This window comes from Sarcophilus harrisii, chromosome 6 (genome assembly GCF_902635505.1).
Source record: "Sarcophilus harrisii chromosome 6, mSarHar1.11, whole genome shotgun sequence".
NCBI classification, from domain to species: domain Eukaryota; kingdom Metazoa; phylum Chordata; class Mammalia; order Dasyuromorphia; family Dasyuridae; genus Sarcophilus; species Sarcophilus harrisii.
In genome coordinates this window covers 27,999,207-28,020,219 of record NC_045431.1, presented here as the reverse complement: position 1 = coordinate 28,020,219, position 21,013 = coordinate 27,999,207, and the positions used below count along the sequence as shown (strand labels likewise).

At 35.5% G+C, this 21,013-nt stretch overlaps 1 long non-coding RNA gene across 2 annotated transcripts in view; it reads left to right on the top strand.

The window, feature by feature from the left end:
- SMIM14 overlaps positions 1-21,013 on the top strand; it is a 64,774-nt gene that overhangs the window by 12,925 nt on the left and 30,836 nt on the right. The window contains exons 1-3 of one of the 2 annotated variants that reach the window (XR_004230343.1): positions 5,495-5,591; positions 5,686-5,830; positions 8,951-9,061. This is a non-coding gene — a long non-coding RNA (small integral membrane protein 14). Of the gene's footprint in view, positions 1-5,494; positions 5,592-5,685; positions 5,831-8,950; positions 9,062-21,013 lie in introns of those variants that run through there. The other variant, XR_004230342.1, reaches the window with a different exon arrangement.

Below are 21,013 nucleotides of genomic sequence, written 5' to 3'. Positions count from 1 at the left end.
TTGTTTCTTATGTAACAATAATATTCCATTATATTCAAATTTCATAACTTATTCAGCCATTCCCCAACTGATGAACATCTACTCACTTTCCAGTTCCTGGCTGCTACAAACATTTTTGCACATGTAGATACTTTTCCCTTTTTCATGATCTCTTTGGGATATAAACCTAATAGACACACTGCTGGATCAAAGGGTATGGAAATTTAATATCCACATTGTTTTCCATAATGGTTGGATTGGATCAGTTTACAACTCTACCCAACAATGCAATAGTGTTCCAGTTTTCCCACATTCCCTCCAATATTAATGATTATCTTTTTCTATCTACTCAATCAATCTGAATGCCATGAAGTGATACCACTGAGTGTTGTCTTAATTTTCATTTCTCTAATCAATAGTGATTTTGTACATTTTTTCATAGGATATTATTTTAATTTCTTTGCTGAAAGTCATCTGTTTCTATTCAATAATTAAACTAACAAATAATATGAGTATATCAACAAATGCAGAAAAAACATTTGACAAAATCCAACATCTATTCCTATTAAAAACACTAGAGAGAATAGGACTAAATGGAGTTTTCCTTAAAGTAATCAGTAGCATCTATTAAAAACCATCAGCAAGCATTATATGTAATGGGGATAAATTAGAAACATTCCCATTAAGATCAGGGGTCAAATAAGTTTGCTATTCAATGTTGTATTAGAAATGTTAGCTTTAACAATAAGGGAAGAAAAAGAAAATTAATTAGAGTAGATAATGAGGAAACCAAAGTATCACTCTTTGCAGATGATCTGATGGATGGTATACTTAAGAGAATCCTAGAGACTCAACTAAAAATCTACTAGAATTAAGAACTTTAAAAGTTGTAGGATACAAAATAAATCTACATAAATCATCAATCATGAATTACCAATTAAGTCTACAGCAAGAGATAACAAAGAGAAATTCTATTTAAAATAACTGTAAATAATATAAAATATCTGGGAGTCTACCTGCCAAAACAAAGTCAGGAACTATATGAACACATTTACAAAACACTTTCCACACAAAGTTAGAACTAAACAATTGGAAGAATATCAAGTGCTCATGGGTAGGTTGAGAGAATATTATAAAAATGACAACACTACCTAAATTAATTAAACTGCTAAGAAATTACAGAGCTATAAACAAAATTTCAAAATTCATCTGGAAGAACAAAAGGGCAAGAATTTCAAGGGAATTAATGGGAAAACAAAACCAAAAACAAACGAAGGTAGTCTAGCTGTACCAGACATAAAACTACATTATAAAGCAACAGTCATCAAAACCATTTAGTACTAAGAAACAGAATAGTTGATCAGTGGAATACGTTAGGTTCACAAGACACAATAGTGACTGTAGTAATTTACTGTTTGATAAACCCAAAGATATTATAGCTTTGGCTAAGAAACATAGTTGAGCAGTGGAATACATTAGGTTCACAAGACACAATAGTGATTGTAGTAATTTACTGTTTGATAAACTCAAAGATTACAGCTTCTGGGATAAGAACTCACTATTTGATAAAAATTGCTGGAAAACTGGAAAATATGACAAACTAGGTATTGACCAACACCTAACATGCTATACCAAAATAAGGTTGAAATAGGTTCATGATTTAGACTTAAAGGGTGATAACTGTAAGTGTAGTTAAAAAAAAAAAAAGATAGTTTAACTCTCAGATCTATGGAGAAGAAAGGAATTTATGGCCAAAGAAGAACTAGAGAACATTATGATATTCAAAATGGATAATTTGATTACATTAAAAAGGTTTTGTACAAACAAAGCCAATGAAGCCAAGATTAGAAAGCAAGCAGAAAACTGGGGGGAAAAATTTTACATCCAAGGGTTCTGATAAAGGCTTCATTCCAAAATAGAGAATTGACTGAAATTTATAAGATACAAGCCATTCTCCAATTGATAAATAGTCAAAGGAAATGAAAAGACAATTTTCAGTCTAAGAAATTAAAACCATTTCTAGTCATGTGAAAAAATGCTCTAAATCATTATTGATTAGAGAAATGCACATCAAGAAGACTCTGAGGTACTGCTACACACTTTTCAGATTGGCCAAGATGGCAGGAAAAAATAATGATAAATGTTGGAAGGGATATAGGAAAACTGGGACTTTAATACATTGTTGGTAGAGTTGTGAACTGATTCAACCATTCTGGAGAGCAGTATGGAACTGTTCCCACAGGGCTATCAAACTGTGCATTACCCACATGTACAAAAATGTTTGTAGCAGCCCTTTTTGTAGTGGCAAGGGACTGGAAACTGAGTGGATGCTTTTCCATTGGGGCAGTCCCAATAGACTTGTGAATAGAGACAGCCTTCTGCAACCAGAGAAAGGACTATGGGGACTGAATGTGGACACCTTTTTTTTGGTTGTTTTTTGCTTACTTATTTTTTTCTTTCTCATTTTTTTTTGTTTGGATTTTTCTTATGTAGCATGATAAATGTGAAAATATGTAAAGAACTGCACATGTTTAATCTTATTGGATTGCTTGCTGTCCAAGGGAAAGGGTGGGGGGAAGTGAGAGAGAAACATTTCAAACACAAGATTTTGCAAGCGTGAATGTTGAAAACCATCTTCAAATGGATTTAGAACATAATAAAAAAATTGTTCATATCCTTTAAAATTGAAAAATTTTCTCCAGCTTTCTGCTTCCTTCTAATGTTGGCTGCCTTGATTTTGTATAAAATCTTATTAATTTAACATAAATCAAAATTATCCATTTTCTATTTCATAATGGTCTTCTCTTCTCTTCTCTACAAATGTGACTTAAACTATCCCTTAAATATTGTTTTTAAATTTTGAATTCTAAATTCTCTCTTTCCTTTGCCTTTCATCCCACATACTAAAATGGCAAACAATATGTCAATTATACCCGTAAAATTATTAAAAATATATCCATATTAGAAGTAGGTAGGAGGTACAGTAGATAGAATACAGGTCTTGAAGTAAGACCTGACAGTAGGTATGTGATCCTGGGCAAGTCACTTATAATTCCAGTTGCCTCCAAAAAGCTGAAATCAAATATATCCATATTAGACATGTTGTTTTCAAAAACAAACAAGAAAATAAAGTGAGAAAATTATCATGAATTCTTTAAAATTCTCTTGGATAATTGGATTGATCAAAGAAGTCAAATCTCTTACACTTGATCATCTTTATAATTTTGCTGTTACTGAGCTTAGTGATCTTCTGACTCTCACTTTGCATCACTTCATTTAAGTCTTCCTAGGTTTTTCTGAAAGCATCTGCTCATCACTTCTTACAGCACAATAGTATTCCATCACAATCCTGTGCCACAGCTTCTTCATCCATTTCCCTGTTGATGGCATCCCCTCAATTTCAATTTCTGGGCTGCCATAAAATGCTGCTGTAAATATTTTTGTCTATGTAGGTCCTTTCCCCCCCTTTTTTTGATGTCTTTGGTATATAGAAATGATATTGCTGGGTCAGAGATTAAGCAGTTTTATATAGCCTGTCTGTTTTTCTTATCTCTTCCAGCTTGTCATTTCTGATAGGAATGAGAGAGTACCTCAGAATCATTTTAATTTGCCTTTTTGTAATCAGTAGTGATTTAGAACATTTTTTCAACCGGCTATAGTAGAGGTGAGTTGAGGTTAGCATACATACTCTGAGACCTTGAAGGATCTTCAATGGCAAACAAAACGGACATTAATGGGACTAGCAACCTCTGGTTCTAACCATCTGATTAATTCTGCCAAGCCACCCTTCAAACCTGAAAGTTGTGAGGGCCATAATATTGTGAGCTAATGTGTTAGCATAGTCTTTGCTGGGCTGAAGACCTTACTGAACTGAATGTGCCTGATTGCCAACTTGAATGTGAATGTTGAATTTGCCAAAGTGAAACATCTGAATATTGAGAACTGAGTATATATATGTTCTCTCAATTCTCGTCACCAGAGGTCTTGATGGAAATCTAATTAAAGTTAAGTCTGGGGTATATTTTGATGATTTTAAAAGAATGAAAGAAGAAAGGAAGAAGGGCAGGTGGGGAAGAAAAGGAAAAATGGGGAAAACTTATCTCTCATAAATGGAGTCTGCAAAGTAGAACTCTATACAACAAGAAAGGGGAAACAGAAGAGGCTCTCATCTGAATTTGGAACCAAAAGACATACAGAGTGAAAATAATAAGGGGTGGAGCAATGCACAGAGAAGTGCATTAAATTGAAGTCCCAGCAGCCTGTCCCTTCGTTTTCAGAGGGCAGTCAAGATAGAGAGGTTTACAGCAGGGTCGCATATTAGTACAATGAACTCACACTGCCATTTGATACAGTGAAAAGCAAGAGTGAAGTTTAAAAAATCTTTGAATTTTTCATATTATTATGAAAAAGTAAATTTTATGAATTATATTATTATGAAAAATAAGTATCTAAAATTTATTAAACTGAGAGAAGCACAAAAGATTACAGAATTCTTGGGAACTACTAATGAAGAAAAATGTTTTTCATGTTACCAATTTTATTTTGTTTACTTATTTCATAATTATTCTTTTAGTAAAAGTATCTTATCAGAATTAATGTTTTGTTATAAAGAATTGTGTTCATCCAAAGCAATCCCAATAGACTTTGGACAGGAAATAACATCTGCATCCAGAAAAAGAATTAAGACCACTGAATGTAGATCAACATATGCCATGTTCACTTTTTTTTTTCTGTTTTTAAAAATCTCTCCTATGGTTTTTCCCGTTTGCTCTGATTTTTTTCCTCCCAACATGATTCATAAAACAACATGTATTAAAAATAAATTTATATGGAAAAAAAGAATTGTGTTCAGAAAATTGTGTGTATAGCAATATCTAGCTAAAGATTATAGTTTTTAGTGATTATAGGAGCATTGGTTCCATGTATCAACATTTCGTGTTTTTTTTTACTTTGATGCTATTTCCTAGGAGCTTTATTCCTTCCAAAATTGAAGATTGACTTGATCTTATCCCATGTAAGGTTGAAAGAGTTTAACCTGCTTCAATATCATGATTGCTTATTCATGTTTACTATTTTATGCTTCTCTTGTCTCCTGTGTTTGAATGTCAGATTTTCTACTTAGTCTTTTCATGAGGAGAGTGTGTAAGTCCTCTATTTCATTAAAGATCCTTTTCCTTTCAGGCTCAGTTTTAGATGAATAATTCTTGGTTGTAAGCCCAGATTTTTTGTCTTCTGGAATAGTTATCCTTTCCATATGGTAGGGTTCCAGGGTATAGTATTCCCATGATCAGGGAAATCCACATAAAATTTAGGTCTTCCCTTTGTACTAGAGAAGTCTGATTTTTTTTCTTCTCTTCTTTTTATGGAATGTTACAGTATCATCTTGTAAAATTCGAGTTAACTATGTGGTCATAGACCACATAGGTCATCTGCTGGCCTTTGCTAGTCATCTGTGGTTTCTGCAAAACTCCCCCAAAATTCCCACTTCATTTCTTAAACTGCCTCCTGATATCAAAACCATCATGGGAAAAGTCACTCTGTGGCTTGGATAACTATTCTAAACTCGTTACCCCTTTGTAATGGCGGTAGTAAAATCTTTTGAGATCCTGATGGTGGGGACTTTGTACTTGAAATCTTTCTGTATTTTTTTGGTTAGCGAAAGCTCTGGATTTTTACTATATCATATTTAGTAATTTTCATTTTCAGGTTTCTTTCAGCAGGAACCAGTGAGGTCTGGGTAAATTTCTTCTATGATCTCGATTCTAAGATCTTGAACTATAATGTCTAGGCTCTTTTATCAGAAAACAAGTCCAATGAATCTTAAATTATCTTTCTTCAATTTATTTTCCAGGTATGTTTTTGCTATAAAATACTTTAAAGTTTTCTTTTCCTTCAGTCTTTGGATTTTGTTTTCATGTTTTTTCATTTGTCATGGACTCACTAACTTCTCTTTGGTGATTTCTGATTTTCAGGGAGTAATTTTCTTAGGTAAACCTTTGTACCTCTTGTTCTTAAGCTGTTACTCTTTCCATATCACTTCTTTTTTCATTTCTTCCTCTACTTCTCTCATTTGTTTTTTGAATAAATTTTTGATATCTTCACATATGTACCTATGTTTGAATATATATGTTTACAAATATGTGTGTGTCTGTATGTATGTGTATATATAGTTTGTATATGTATATACATATCTCATCATAGCGTTTCATACACATCTTCTTTTTCTTCCCTTTGTTCAAATATCCATGACTTTTCAGTTCTGAGTGGGGGGGGAGGGTTAGGATTCAGTGGTCTTTGTTGTCAGTACTTCTTCATTGCATTTCTGGTGATTAGTGATAGTTGAGGGAAAGGTTTTTTTTTTTTTTCCCATCTTAACAATTTATTTTTCCTTTGCATTGATTTTATTCACTGTAAAGGCTTTAGCATTTTGTATAATATAATTTTTCTAGTTTGTCTCCAGTGACTATCTTTATCCCTTATTAATAAATCTCCCATACTTTTGAAAGGTACTCATTTTCTTCACTAATTTTTTTTTTTAAATTATCAAGTTGGGTACCCATTTGGAACTTCATGTGATAAATGAAATATTTTTCTAAACCTAGTTTCTTCTGACTTGCTTTCGACTTTTCCCAGCAATCCTCAAATAGGGAGTTGTTGCCTCACTCAGTAGACAGAGGTTCCTGGTTTGGTAACCATTGGGCTACTAGATTTTAATATCGTTCCTGGTCCTTCCTTCACTCTTCACGCTTTCTTACTCTTATCTTATTTTGTCTGGTTTTATGAATTACCATTTTGATATTTGATTCACACTAAATCTGTAAATTAGTTTATATAGTACTTAAATTATATGTCGTATGTTTTTGAGGTGAGAGGTAGAATTTTGAGATTGAGAGAAGCAAAAATCATCTATTTTATCTTGGAAGATAATTTATTTAATCCTAAATGTCTCTTTTTTTTTTTCCTGAGGCATTTGAGATTAAGTTACTTGCCCAGGGTCATACAGCTATCTAATTCTCATTTTATAGATGAGGAAACTAAGAGTGACTTTCTGAGATCAGTAGCTAGTATAAAGACGTATTGACTTCCCAATCTTATACTATACTACAGTTTCTTCTAAATTTTCTTATTGATAACATTAATGTGGCTTGAGATAGATTTTTTTTTGAGGAAATAAAGGAATAGTTTTGGCAGTAGAAGTAATTTTACATATTAGTAGACTGTAGTTACATTCAGATTTTTTCTGTGTACTATATGTACTCTTAACTTTTATTTTTAACTACTTATTATTAAAGGGCTTATCCATATGAAAAGTCACTAATATTTGACCCCTCCCCAAAGTATTTCTCAATAATTTGACCTTAACAGATAGAACAGTTTTGTTTGCTGAGTTGTAGCTGAACTTTATGGCTTGAATTCGAAATTCAGATATAAAACACCAGTTTAAGGAGAGCTATCCTTCTTGGAACAGAGAATGGTCATTATATGCTTATTTCCACTTTTCATGCTTTCTTTGCAGTTTTATTCCCTTTCAGGTACTTTAGGGTCCAGGGATATTATCCTTCTTGTCCTTCCTTGAAAAAGCAAAAATAACAAAAACCCCACTTTCTTCTAGACTTTTAGGCTTTTTTCATTGGCTGTCTACCATGTTGAAAATTCTCTTTCCTCTCTATTCCTTTGGCTTTCCTGACTTCCTTTTAAAGTCAGCTAAAATTCTGTTTTCTACAAAAAGTTTTTCCCAGTTTCCCTTCATGCTGTATCTTCTCTGTATTGATTATTTTCAATTTATTATGTATATATTGTATTTCTACATATTTATTGATATGTTGTCTACTTGGGGTAGACTCCAAGTCTGTCATATCTGGTTGATCATCACAATCTTTGTTACTATGTACAGTGTTCTCTTGCTTCTGCTCACTTCACTCAGCATCCGTTCATTGAACAATCATCTGGGTAGTTCCTACCATATGCCACACACTCTGTGCTTAGCTCTTACAAATACGATTTTATTTGATCCTCACAACAACTCTGGGAAGTGGGTTTTATTACCCTTATTTCACAGTTCGGTGAACAGAGGTAAACCAAGATAAATGACTTGCCCGCAGATATACATCTGAAACCAGAACTCAGGTCCTCCTAATTCCAGTCCTAGCATCCTATCTATGGAAGCACCCGGCCAGTTGCCTCTCATTGGGCATAGAGAAAAGACAACTGGAACACCAAAAGATGTAGATGATAGTTGTAGGTATTCCCTTTGGTAATACAGAAAGCAGCCTTGTTTGTCCAGGAGTTCTTGTTCAAGTATTCGTTTCATTTTGACGTAGGATATTTCCCCAGTATATTGGATATTGCAAGGATATCATTGGCTTTTAGGGGGTTGACCATTAGGTTTCTTTTGCAGAGTTATAATTATAGGAGACTGTTTTTTTCTTTTTTACTAAAGCTTTTTATTTTCAAAATATATGCATGGATAATTTTTCAACATTAACCCTTGCAAAACCATGTAGGAGACTTAACATTCTAAACATCAAAGAAATTTTGGTTTTGGGAAATTTGGGGAAATCTGTATTTTGATAGATATGTAAAAACAATTGATCATTTTCATTGATTAATTGATCATCCCCAAAATGAGATTATCCTTTATATAGGGACTCTCATTAGACATTTATTTCTCAGTAGAATTTAAGAATTCAAGAAAAAACAGAATATAGAATAAGAGGAAAATTTTAAAACTGTTCAATCCAGGTATAAATGTTATGCTGTTATCCTTAGATAGCTACAAAAATAGGTAAAATGCCAAAATCACTGGAAAAAAATAAAATTAAAGGTAGTATGACAAAATTTTAGAAATAAGACAAGGGAATACTCTAAAACTTTAAAAATATCTTCATATTACATAGACTATATAACAAAATTAATTACTCTGCACTACTATCTTGTAATAAACTTTTTTTTAATCTTTTCTTTCTGATAGGTATAAACAGTTTTATTGCAATCATCCTTGGTAATCATGGCAGAAGGTGGATTTGATCCCTGTGAATGCGTTTGTTCTCATGAACATGCAATGAGACGACTGATCAATCTGGTAAGATGAAAGGGAAATTGTTACCCTGAGTTACCTATACTTTTTTATTTTGATGTATAATTTCCATATTTTGGCTATGGATGTGCCATCCTGACTAGCAGTGGCCTCCAACTGGTGGGAGGCTATAGTTGAACAAATTAGGCTCGAGATAAGAAGGTCGGGAATCAAAGAGAACTTAATTTCAAAATGAAGAAAATAGGTTTTCAGACTAAAGTCCCCCTGAGAAGAGGACCTCCTTATATTAGGTCTGAAGTAAAGAGTTCCCACAGCAGGTGCTTTTGAAAAACAGATGTTCTTGGGTCCTGTGGGAACAGTTCCTAAGTTGATTGTCTCAAGTCTGAAGGGTCCTTCAACTGGGTACAAGACTAGAGTGAGTGTGGTAGGAGCACTTCCCTCAATGGTTACCAGCTCTGGAATTGCAAGACTGTCAGCATGTTGGCTGCCTCTGACTCTTGGGTCCCTGGGAAATAGGGAAGCTCCAACAAATCTAATGAGTTATCGATTTATGTGAAAATCACAAATCCCCCAGAGATACTGATCCAAACAATATATGCTGCCAGAGGGTGAGATGGGAAAGTGCAAAGAATTGTTGTTAGTCAACCTCAGGTTCAGCCTGCTTGCTGGGTCTTAGTGCTGGAAAAACAGGGTGTGTTTCCTCATATCTTGACTGGAGAGTTTTATAGGCTTATATTGAAATGTTGCCTTCAATAAAAGCCATGATGTATATACTCTGTGATTAGTAGATTTATTAATAATTAAATATCAATTCATTTTCTGATAGAGCTAGCCAAAATGTTCCACATTCAGTCTGTGTCATTTCATTCAAATAACCTTAGAAAACTAAAGTTTATTTGTACTCTTGTTGTCAAATTATTGTCTTAATTTTAATGTGTACTATAGCAAGATCTGTATAACAGGTTTCCAAGTCTGAGTTTGTGACTTACTAGCTTTACTTTTAGTATATATTTGTTAGAAAAGGTATTTGCAAGGACTATCTCATGGAGAAAGGGTTAAACTTGTTTTATTTGACTCCAAAAGACAGAACAGGAAATAATGGTAGAAGTTGCAAAGAAGTCAGTTTAAATTGATAGAAAATACTTCCTTTATTCCGCCATCTTGGTTCCACCTCCAGATTGATAGAAAATACTTCTTAACATTTAAAGCTGCCCCAAAGTTCTATAGACTTCCTAAAAAGGTGGTAAGTTGGAGGTTTTTGAGCAGAGACTGGTTTTTATTCACTCGTGAATATTTTATAGTAGAGACTCATTTCAGATATGGTATGGACTGAATTAAATGGCGGGCAATTAGATTGTTCAGTGCAGAGAGCACTGGGACTAGAGTCAGGAAGACCTGAGTTCAAATGTGGCCTTAGACATTTATGAGCTGTGTGACCTGGGGAATTCTGTTGGCTTTAATTCACCGGAAAACAAAACAGCAAACCACTTTAAAATCTTTGCCAAGAAAACCCCATGGACAACATTGACTTGCTATCGTCCATGGTATCACAAATAGTTGGACGTGACTTAATAACAATAATGAAATTAAATGGTTATTGCTGTCCCTTCCAACTTAATGATGTGATTTCTGTGGTTATGTATATATTGAACCATAGTTGGAAACCTTAGGAGAGGGTAGGTTTTCTTTTCCTACAACTGACATGGCAAAAAATAAGTTGTTTTCAGTATCAAATACAAAATACACTGAACAAATGAGGGTCTCAGAAAAATTAAAAGTATCTTCATTACTGGCTGAGTTGGAGCCAGGATTTTAGAGGAGTCCACATACAGTATCACAGTGTAGGATGTGGGATATAGACTATACCCTAAAAACTAATAGTGGACACATACCTTATCTAATTAAAATTCTTAAAACCTCTATAATCTTATCCTTTGTCAGAAAACACTTGATATTTTGAAAAGACCATTCCTCCAACTTCTTAAAATAAAGATGAAAAATCACTTTCAGAGGAAGAATACACTGCTATCAGCACATCAGTGTGTAGCTAGCAGGCTGAGAATTAGGACTCTTACGGGTAAAAATCTATCAAACTGAGCAGTTGGTCAGAAGTGATTCTATGTAGCATTGATCAGATTCTACTCCAAGACATTCCAAGGTTACATTCCCTGTTTTTGGCCACAGAATATTCTGTGACATCCTCACAGAAGATCCACATCCTGGATGAAATATTGCTGGTGGGTTTGTTCATCATTGCGTGTACAAATACATAAACACTGACTTATCAGCCTTGTCTCTGAAAAGACTCCCTTAGTATATCTTATCTGTGTGAAGGACCTCCACTTTAAAGCAGAGAAGAGATGAAAGAAGTTCAGTTACCTTAAATAATAATACAAGTATTAAAAATAATTATTGTGTAATTAGCATTTTTGTACCATTTTTAAGATTTACAAAGTGCTCTCTCAATGTTTAAAACAACCCTGTAATACAGGTTCTTTTATTATCTCCATTTTACAGATGAGGAAACTGAGACCAAAGAGTTTGGGTCACAGAGCTAGTAAGTGTCGGAGGCCATGAACATCTTTCCTCCGTGATAGGCTGGCACTCTGCCTCTGGGCTACTGGGGGGGGGGGCCACAAAGTGAGTCCAAGGGATGTTAGTTTTTAGCCAAGTGATCTTGGATTCTCCCATGAGTTGTCCTGTCCACATGTCAAATTGAACATGACTAAAACAAGATTGGCCGCCTTCCTCCTTCCCTTCATACCACGCATTGTGTCTGTCTTTCCAACAACCACGTGAGGTAGGGGTATAGATTAATTAACTGAGTCTAAAAGTAAACTTCAAGAGATCTGGAAAGGTTGAAAGAGACAGGTTATGAAGAGCTTTTAAGTCCCAATAGTGGACTTCAGGTTTGATTCTCGAGATAATAGCCACTAGAGTCGTAGATTGGTGTAGAAAGCTCCCTTCACCAATATGGATCATTCGCCTCCATTCTATAGTGTAGTGTAGTTGGTGAACGTGGAGAAGAAACAGTTACTGCAGTGATAAAATCAAGAGTAGGACCATGTGTGTGTGGAAAACTGAGAAGTTAAGAGTATTGAAAGCAGCATGATATTCATGTTGAATCCTCAAGTATGACAGCAAAACATAGAGTGGAGACAGACTGAAGCAGGTACTAAACTCTTTGAGATATAATGGGGAATATTCCAAGAGTTTGGTAGCCATGAGTATCTACATTGGATGCTAAATTTTGATAGTGTGAAACTCAAAGGAGGAGAGGTTACTTAGTGAATGTGGTGGAGGGAGAGTCTGCTGGGGACCAATGGAAACTAGGGATACCCTAATTTCTCTTTTTTTATTATACTTTTTATTGACAAAACATTTGTATAGGTAATTTTTCAACATTGACCCTTGCAAAACCTTCTGTTCCAACTTTTCCCCTCCTTCTCCCACTCCCTCCTCTAGATGGCAGGTAGTCCCGTTCATGTTAAATATGTTAAATACAATATACATATACATATTTATACAGTTGTCTTGTTACACAAGAAAAATCAGATTTAAAAAGAAGGTTAAAAAAAAATCTGGGAAGAAAAACAAAAATGTAGGCAAACAATAACAGAAAGAGTGGAAATGCTGCGTTGTGGTCCACACTCATTTCCCAGTGTTCTTTTCTGGGTGTAGCTGATTCTGTTCAATACTGATCACCCAATTTCTCTTTTAATGGCAGAAGTTGTAGAGGGGGAAAAGAGTAGCCAGCACAAGGTAGTGAGGGAAGCTGTCTTAGTGAGGAAAGGAGAGGAAGGAAATGAGTTAACTGTTCTGGAGGCATTCCAGAGGACACGGTGGAAGGAACTACCATGTTAAACGTAATTATTAAGTGTCCTCTAGGATTTTTGTTCTGTTCTTTTTATGTCAGATTTATAATCATGATTCAGGAAAACTTTAAACATTACCTCACTGCTGGGCTCATGTTTCGCTCTAAATTATATGTAATGTTTTAAATTTTCTTGTAAATTTCATGTTTTGACTACTACACCCTTTCCCAAGAGAACTGTTTTGTACATTTTGTCACCTTTAAGAAATCCAAGTTGTATTGCCAAGATTTGAGAGCCAGTGTTGGAAATTTGTGTTTCAGAGTTATTTGAACATTAGTTGTTAAAAATTTTGAGAATAAGTAAAATATGCGGTCCTATTTCTTCATTGGTTACCAAGACTTTGGTGCATAATCTGTATATTTAAATTGCTAAAGGAATAAGGTGATTTGGAATGACTAATTTGGAACAAGTCTTTCTGAGAAACTTTTCCCCCCCCCAATAGGTATTTTTTCATCCAGAATACTTTAGGGGGACCATAATGATAATTTAATGTTTACATAACCCTTTCCTCAAGTAACACTGTGAGGTAAAAATAGTGCAAATATACTAATTTGAATCTGTTGGTTAAAGTTGTTTCTGGCAGAAAGGGCAGAGGGACCTAGAGATGGGACATGAGGAAGGCTCCCAGCTGGGGTCAGGAGTGAGGAGTAAAGACCCTGGCTCGCTCCCATCCAGTCAGATGGACGAAGGGACCCCGGGGCAGGGGCTGAAATCTGTGAATCTGTGGATTTGGGTTGTTGTCATCCTGCAGAAAGATGAAGTTCTGGAGCTCAGAGCAGCCAGGTGAAGAATAGGGAAAGAGCAATGCTGTCTTGGTAAACTTAGTCTAGCAGCAGTTAAAGTAACAATCCAATAGCTAACAAATAGTATTTCTGTAACACTTTAAAGTTTTCGTAATGCAGTGGCAGGAAGCAGTGCAGCAAGGACCCCTCCCAAAACTCCTCTAGATGCTGAGAATGCACAAGACCCAATCCTGAAGGGGGAATGAGTCGTGATTCCATCTTCAGTCAATATGAGGAGGCTCATGGGATAGCGGCTGGTGTGAACCCCACCACATGTGCAGCAAACCAGTCTTCAGGGAGATTGTGTGAGCCAGGGCAAGCAGGGGTCCCAGATCCGTTCTGAGGCACCTCCAGACCTGTCAGGGAACCACAGGAGAGATAGGTACAAATTAGCAGTTCTGTTGCCCACTACTCAATTCCAGACCATAGATCTGAGGCAGTCTGAGGAGGGGATATATGCCCATTTTGCCAATTGCCTAGTGGTTTCAGGCTCCAGTCTGAAGCCTTAGGGAAGGGATCCCATACCAAAGGAGAATGTGTGTCTCTCTGAGCCAGAAGAGCTTTCCAGCTGGCTGCTGGTGACCAGGTATACCAGTGGGCTGCTATTGCTCAGACCCCAAACCAGGTCAAGAACTGGCAGAGAGCTTAGACCTGGGCTGCAGCAATTAACTTTTGCTCTACATCACATCATCTTGGAAGTGATGGAAATTCGCAGATCTGGAGCCTGAGTTCCCCTGAGATTCCAAAATAACATGATACTCAGTATCCCAAGAAAACACAGTGAGACCAGCCCAGACCTTCCCTACAGAAGTGCATCGAGCCTGGCCTTAATAGCAAGTCTGAAATCAGAAAGTCAGTACAAAAAAAAAAGCATCATAAAAGCCATGATGGGTGACTAAAAAGATAAAAGCAAAACCTTAAAGGAAAACATAGATTGAGCACAAATTTAACTTCCTGAAAGAGAAGCAAGAGTTTAAAAAAATATATGTTAAAAATGTTTTTGTCAATGAAATTAGAGTGCTAGAGAGGAAAAAATGGAAAAGAAATGAGTCACCAAAAAAGAACCAGAAAGGAAACTGACAGCCTGACACAAGAGGTATGAAACCAATCAGCATGTTCCTTAAAAATGGGAATGGACCCTCATTCTTTTTGTTGTTGTTCATTTGCATTTTGTTTTTTTATTCATTTTCTTTCCTTTTTGATCTGATCATCTTGTGCAGCAAGATAATTGTACAAATATATTTACATATTTTGGATTTAACACATTTTAACATGTATAACATGTATTGGATTACTTGCCTTCTAAGGGAGGATGTGGGGGAAAGGAGGGGAAAGATTGAAACACAAGGCTATGCAGGGATCAATGTTGAAAAATTATCCATGCATATATGTTGAAAATAAAAAGCTTTAATAAAAAAAGTGAGATAAGAAAAAATTAAAATTTAATTAATTTTTTAACAGTACTACCCTTAAATATTTAAAGGTTAATTAAATTTTTTAAAAAAATTGGAATGAACCAAAAAAAGCCAGTGACTACATGAGAAAACAAGAAATATTTTTTTTAAATTGGAGAAAATATTAAGTATCTCCTAACCAAAACAACAAACTGATCTGGAAAATAAATCAAGGACATAATTAAGACTCATTAGGCTGTCTGAACACCGTGGTCACACAAAAGCCTAGATGTCATTGTTTGCTGTTGCCCCTTGAAGAAAACTAATGACATCATGATGGGTGATATCTTGAGTCATTCTTGAATCATGGAATGTCTTCAGCCTCCCTCTTTCTTCCAGTGCCCTCAAAAATCTGGTGGCAAGAGAAAAAAAAAAAGTCAAGCTGACTGATGGTCTGGGGGTGCAGTGGCTGGCTATGGTGCCTCTGAAGTCTGGCTGAGTTCTGCCTCTCCACAGTCCCTGCTTCTACCTCCTTTAAGCCCATTGGAACAAGTTGTTCTCATCTGCCCATTCAGACTCAACATATTTTTTAAAATTTTGTTTTTTAATAGTAGTTTTTATTTTTCAAAATACATGCAAAGACAATTTTCAGCATTTATCCTTGCAAAATCTCGCGTTCCAGATTTTTCTCCCTCCCTTCCCCTACTGCCCAGACAACAAGTGATCTAATATAGGTTAAACATCAGACATAATATTTTTAAAAATTGTACAAGGAAACTGAACCCTTATCTTAGAACCAGAAGGTAAAGGGGAAGTAGGATTCTACTGGGCCTCTTCGAAAAGAACCCCCAAAATGAAAACTCCCAGGAAAGAGAATATCAAAATGAGAAGCTTTCTGGTCAAAGAAGAAGTACTGCAAACAGCCTGGAAGAATTCAGTCACGGAGAAGCCACAGTCAAGATCACACATATAATTTTATAGCCACCAACCTACAAGAGCAGAGGGCTTGGACTATGATATTTTCAAAGACAAAGGAGATGATAGATTTATAACCAAAAAATTACCCAGCAAGACAAAACAGAACCGACAGCGGAGAGGAAATGGACCTGTAATGAAACAGAGGACCTCCAAGAATTCCTGATGAAAGCACCAGAACTGCATGGAAACTTTGAGAGTCAGCCACAAGAGTTAAGAAAATCATAAAAGGTAAACATGAACATTAAACAAGGAAAAACTGTTTATATTCTAATATGGGAAGATAACATGTTTCTCCTCTGAGCCTTGTCATCAGGGATCATAGAAGGAGTCTGATATTAAAAGAAGAATAGAAAGAAAGGAGAGGAGAAATACAATGGGAAGTAGGGAGAAGTTTAGGGAAAATTGTCTCATATCAGCAGAATGCACAAAATATAAACATTGGTACAAACAAGGAAGAGATGGGTAAGATATTGAGTATACTAAGACTTTTTGGGATACCCTGTATGTTCTCATGGATCCTTCCCCAAACCACAGGAGGTGGGAGTCATTCTTATCTTTTCTTTATGGATTAGTTTGCTGAGGCTGAAAGGTGTTAATCCCAGAGTCACTGGCCAATGGTTCAAGCCAGTGATCATCCTGAGGTCTGTCTTATTCCAAGTCCAACATTCATACCCACTGTTGCCACCTGGTGGCCTCATTGTAGGGTAAATTATAGATTAAGGAGTAGGGAGCCATTTCAGTAATTTAGGGGTCAAGATGTTGGGAGAGGGGCCTAGTGGGCATGACTGTCAGAATGGAGGATTTTTTTTTAAGCCTTTTAACAATCTCTTTGAATTACTGTATAGTGGAAGCCATTGTGACAGTTGAAAATAAAAGTAGAGGAGTACCAAATGTTTGCTTGTTTAGTAATGATAATAAATGGAGACCTGACAGAACTTAAGAGAATTAGTTTTCCAAAACCCTGGCTTCTGTGATACTTAGAGAAAACAATTTAAATTCACACCATTTTGAATGATTGTCAGTCCTCAATAGATGTTGATAAATACATTTAGTGTGTTGCAAAGTCCCGTGCTAATCCTGGTGACACAAAGAAAAGCAAAAAATGGTCCTTGGTCTCAAGGAGCTCCTAACCTTTTTTTTTAATAGCTTTTTATTTACAAGTTATATGCATGGGTAATTTTTCAGCATTGACAATTGCAAAACCTTTTGTTCCAATTTTTCCCTTCATTCTTCCCCCCTTCCCCAGATGGCAGGTTGGCCAATACATATTAAATATGTTAAAGTATAAGTTAAATACAATATATGTATACATGTCCATACAGTTATTGTGCTGTACAAAAAGAATCAAACTTTGAAATAGTGTACAGTTAGCCTGTAAAGGAAATCAAAAATGCAGGCGGATAAAAATAGAGGGATTGGGACTTCTATGTAGTGGTTCCTAGTCATCTCCCAGAGTTCTTTCACTGGATGTAGCTGGTTCAATTCATTACTGCTCTATTGGAACTGATTTGGTTCATCTCATTGTTGAAGAGGGCCACATCCATCAGAATTGATCATCATATAGTATTGTTGTTGAAGTATATAATGATCTCCTGGTCCTGCTCATTTCACTCAGCATCAGTTCGTGTAAGTCTCTCCAGGCCTTTCTGAAATCATCCTGCTGGTCATTTCTTACAGAACAATAATATTCTATAACATTCATATACCATAATTTATTCAGCCATTCTCCAGTTGATGGGCATCCTCTCAGTTTCCAGTTTCTGGCCACTACAAAGAGGGCTGCCACAAACATTTGTGCACGTGCAGCCCCTTTCCCTTCTTTAAGATCTCTCTGGGATATAAGCCCAGTAGTAACACTGCTGGGTCAAAGGGTGTGCATAATTTGATAATTTTTTAAGCATAGTTCCAAATTGAGGAGCTCCTAACTTAATAGCATCTTTAACAAATTAAAAATTAGTAAATTTGATCCACTCTCCTTATAAAGCCACTTTACTTTCAAGGATCATCCAAGGATAAATCCACTGATAAATATCATTCAGAAAACAGTCATCTTTTAATTTTATATTTTTGTAGTTAGTGAAATCTCCTAGCTCTGGAATAATAATAGTACTAGTAGTGTTGTCCCAATTTTATAAATAACAGAAACTGAAACTCAAATTCAAATGAAGTCCTTGGTCACATTCTTAATAAATACTAGAGATGTAATTAATAATACTCTAGTCCCTTCTCTAGGGAGACTTTAAGACCAAGATATCTTTATCCTTTTTATATATCATCCCTTAAGAATCAGGATTGTTGTCTTAATAGAAAGCTGAAGATTCATTGATATTTCCAAACAGTGTCTTTTAGACCCCAGAGTTTTCATCTGTAGTATTGTCTTATGACTAAATACTGAAGATATCTATCATTCTTTCCCTCCCTTAATTGATGAATATATTTTTATTTCTTTAAATATTTCACAATTACATGTAAGATTTTCTTATCATTAATTAAAAAATTTTTTGAGTTTCAAATTTTCTTCCTCTGTAATGGGCTGAGGCTTGAGTTGATGCACTGAGGTCCCAAGCACGTGAGGCTAAATAGTAATTGGACTATACCCTATTGATATAAATGATTGGGTAAAGAATGGCCCCTGCCCACTCTCTGTGCAAGTCCTGATGTATTGTATAAGAAATGACGATTTTGGTGGGTGGAGGCAGAGAGACAGGAAGAGAGGCTAGGAGAGATTGGGCCTGGGTTCCATGCTCATAGCTGCTGGTCGTGTGGCTGCTGGTCTAGCTAGCTTCTTGACTCAGCTGCACACATTACTATCGCCCATTCTCTTCCACCTCTGATCTTTCTTCATTGAGAATAAAGATTGACGATTTTCCCCTAACCTGAATTCCTGACTCCGGCTGATTTTAAAATACGCGGTCTTCACATTCCTCCAATCTCACTTTCCTTTAAGAAGGCAAGCAACATGATATTGATTATACATGTGAAATCATGTAATATCTATTTCCATATTAGCCATGTCACAAAAGCAAGTAAAAAGAATATTTGGATCAGTTTACTCTTCCAAAAGTATATTCATTAGTGGCCCAATTTTTCTACATCTCCCTCCAGTATTTGTCATTTTCTTTTTCTATCATGTTAGCTAATCTGATAGATGTGAGGATGTTCTCACATTTCAGAGTTTTACTTATTTGCATTTCTCTAATGATTTAGAGCATTTTTTTATGTATTGATAGCTTTGATTTCTTCTGAAAACTTCATATCCTTTGAACATTTAACAACTGGGTAGGACTACTTTTTATAAATTTGGTTCATTTTCTCATATACTTGAGAAATAAAACCTTTACCAGAGAAAGTTGCTGTAAAACTTTTTTCCCTCTAGTTTTCTGTTTTCCTTCTAATTTTGGCTACATCAGTTTTGTTTGTGTAAAAACTTTTTAACCCATATAATCAAAATCTATCTTACATTCTGTGATCCTCTCTTTCTCTTGTTTGGTCATAAATCTTCTCCTTATCTATAGATTTGACTGGAATATTTTTCCTACACTTTACTTATGACTTCACCCTTTATATCTAAATCATTTAAACACATTGATCTTATCTTGGTATACAGTGCGAGAAGTTGGTGTATGCTTACTAATTGCCAGAGTCGTCTCTTTTCTCAGCAGTTTTTGTGCAATGATGAATGCTTGCCCCAAATATTTTGGATTATGTTTGGTTTTATCAAACACTGGATTACTGTGGTCATTTATTATTGCACCTAATCTCTTCCACTGATCTACCACTTTATTTCTTATCTACTAACAGATAGTTTTGATGACTACTGCTTTGTAGTAGAGCTTGAAATCTGGAATTGCAAGGCCACCTTCCTTCACATTTTAAATAATTGATTTCTTTGATATTCTTGACTTTTTGTTCTTCCAAGCAATTTTTTTTCCTAGCTCTATAAAATCATTCTTTGGTGGTTTGAACTGCTATCCTTTTTAGAGAATAACTCATGAAAGTCTGTTTTGTGCCTCCATCTGCTGGGTCTTGGTGAACCATATTGGAAGGAAACTAGAGTTTAAGTTATTTGAAGAAGCATTCTTATTTTGCTTTTACCTCACTGGAGGGATGAGATAAGATCTTTTAATTTTTGCTTTGACATCTATTTCATCCACATCGAGTTGGGACTTTTAAATTTAACAGCAAAGGTGATTCCTTCCCCTCTCTCTCCTTTAAAAAAAAAAGTCGTGTTTCTAAGGGCCAAGGATGAGGTTTGCATAATTTGCTTTGTGCAGCACTATTCGCAGGTTTTTGCTCCTTAGTAAGTTATGCTATAATGATTGTCCTAAATATTTTTGCATTTAAAAAGATTCTTGGTTCCATATGAAAGCCAGCTGAAGCAGACACGTAAGAAGTCTGGGAGGAATGATAATGTTTTCAACTTGCTCACCACAGATATTTGAGGGTTACTTTTATCACTATGAAAGTCCTTTCATGAAAGATTTACCCCCCCCCCCCCAAGGCATTTGGTGTTAAGTGACTTGCCCAGGATCACACAGCTAAGGGTCTGAAATCAAATTTGAACTCAGGTCCTCCTGACTTCAGGGGTGGTACTCTAACCACTGTGCCACTTAGCTGCCCCTAAAGATCTTAAAATAATAGTTTTATGTATTTTTTATATTACCCAATAGATTTTTTTTCTTCCTATTGATGTAACTCCATTCCTCACTACTATCTTCAATATCCTGATCAGTTAGCCTAACTGGGCCTATAGCAGAAATAACTTGCAGCAGCACATGGGGTGTGCTCCTCTGTCAAAAGAGGAAGATTTTGGACTTTGCTGCTGATTTCTCAAATATAGTTGGCTCTCATTTCACTGATTTTTAAAGTAGCTTACATAGAAATGACTAAAGAAAATCCCTCAAAGAGCCAAAAAAGGCACAAAGTACCAAACTGTGATTAGGAACATTAAGGGATACTAAGTTCAGT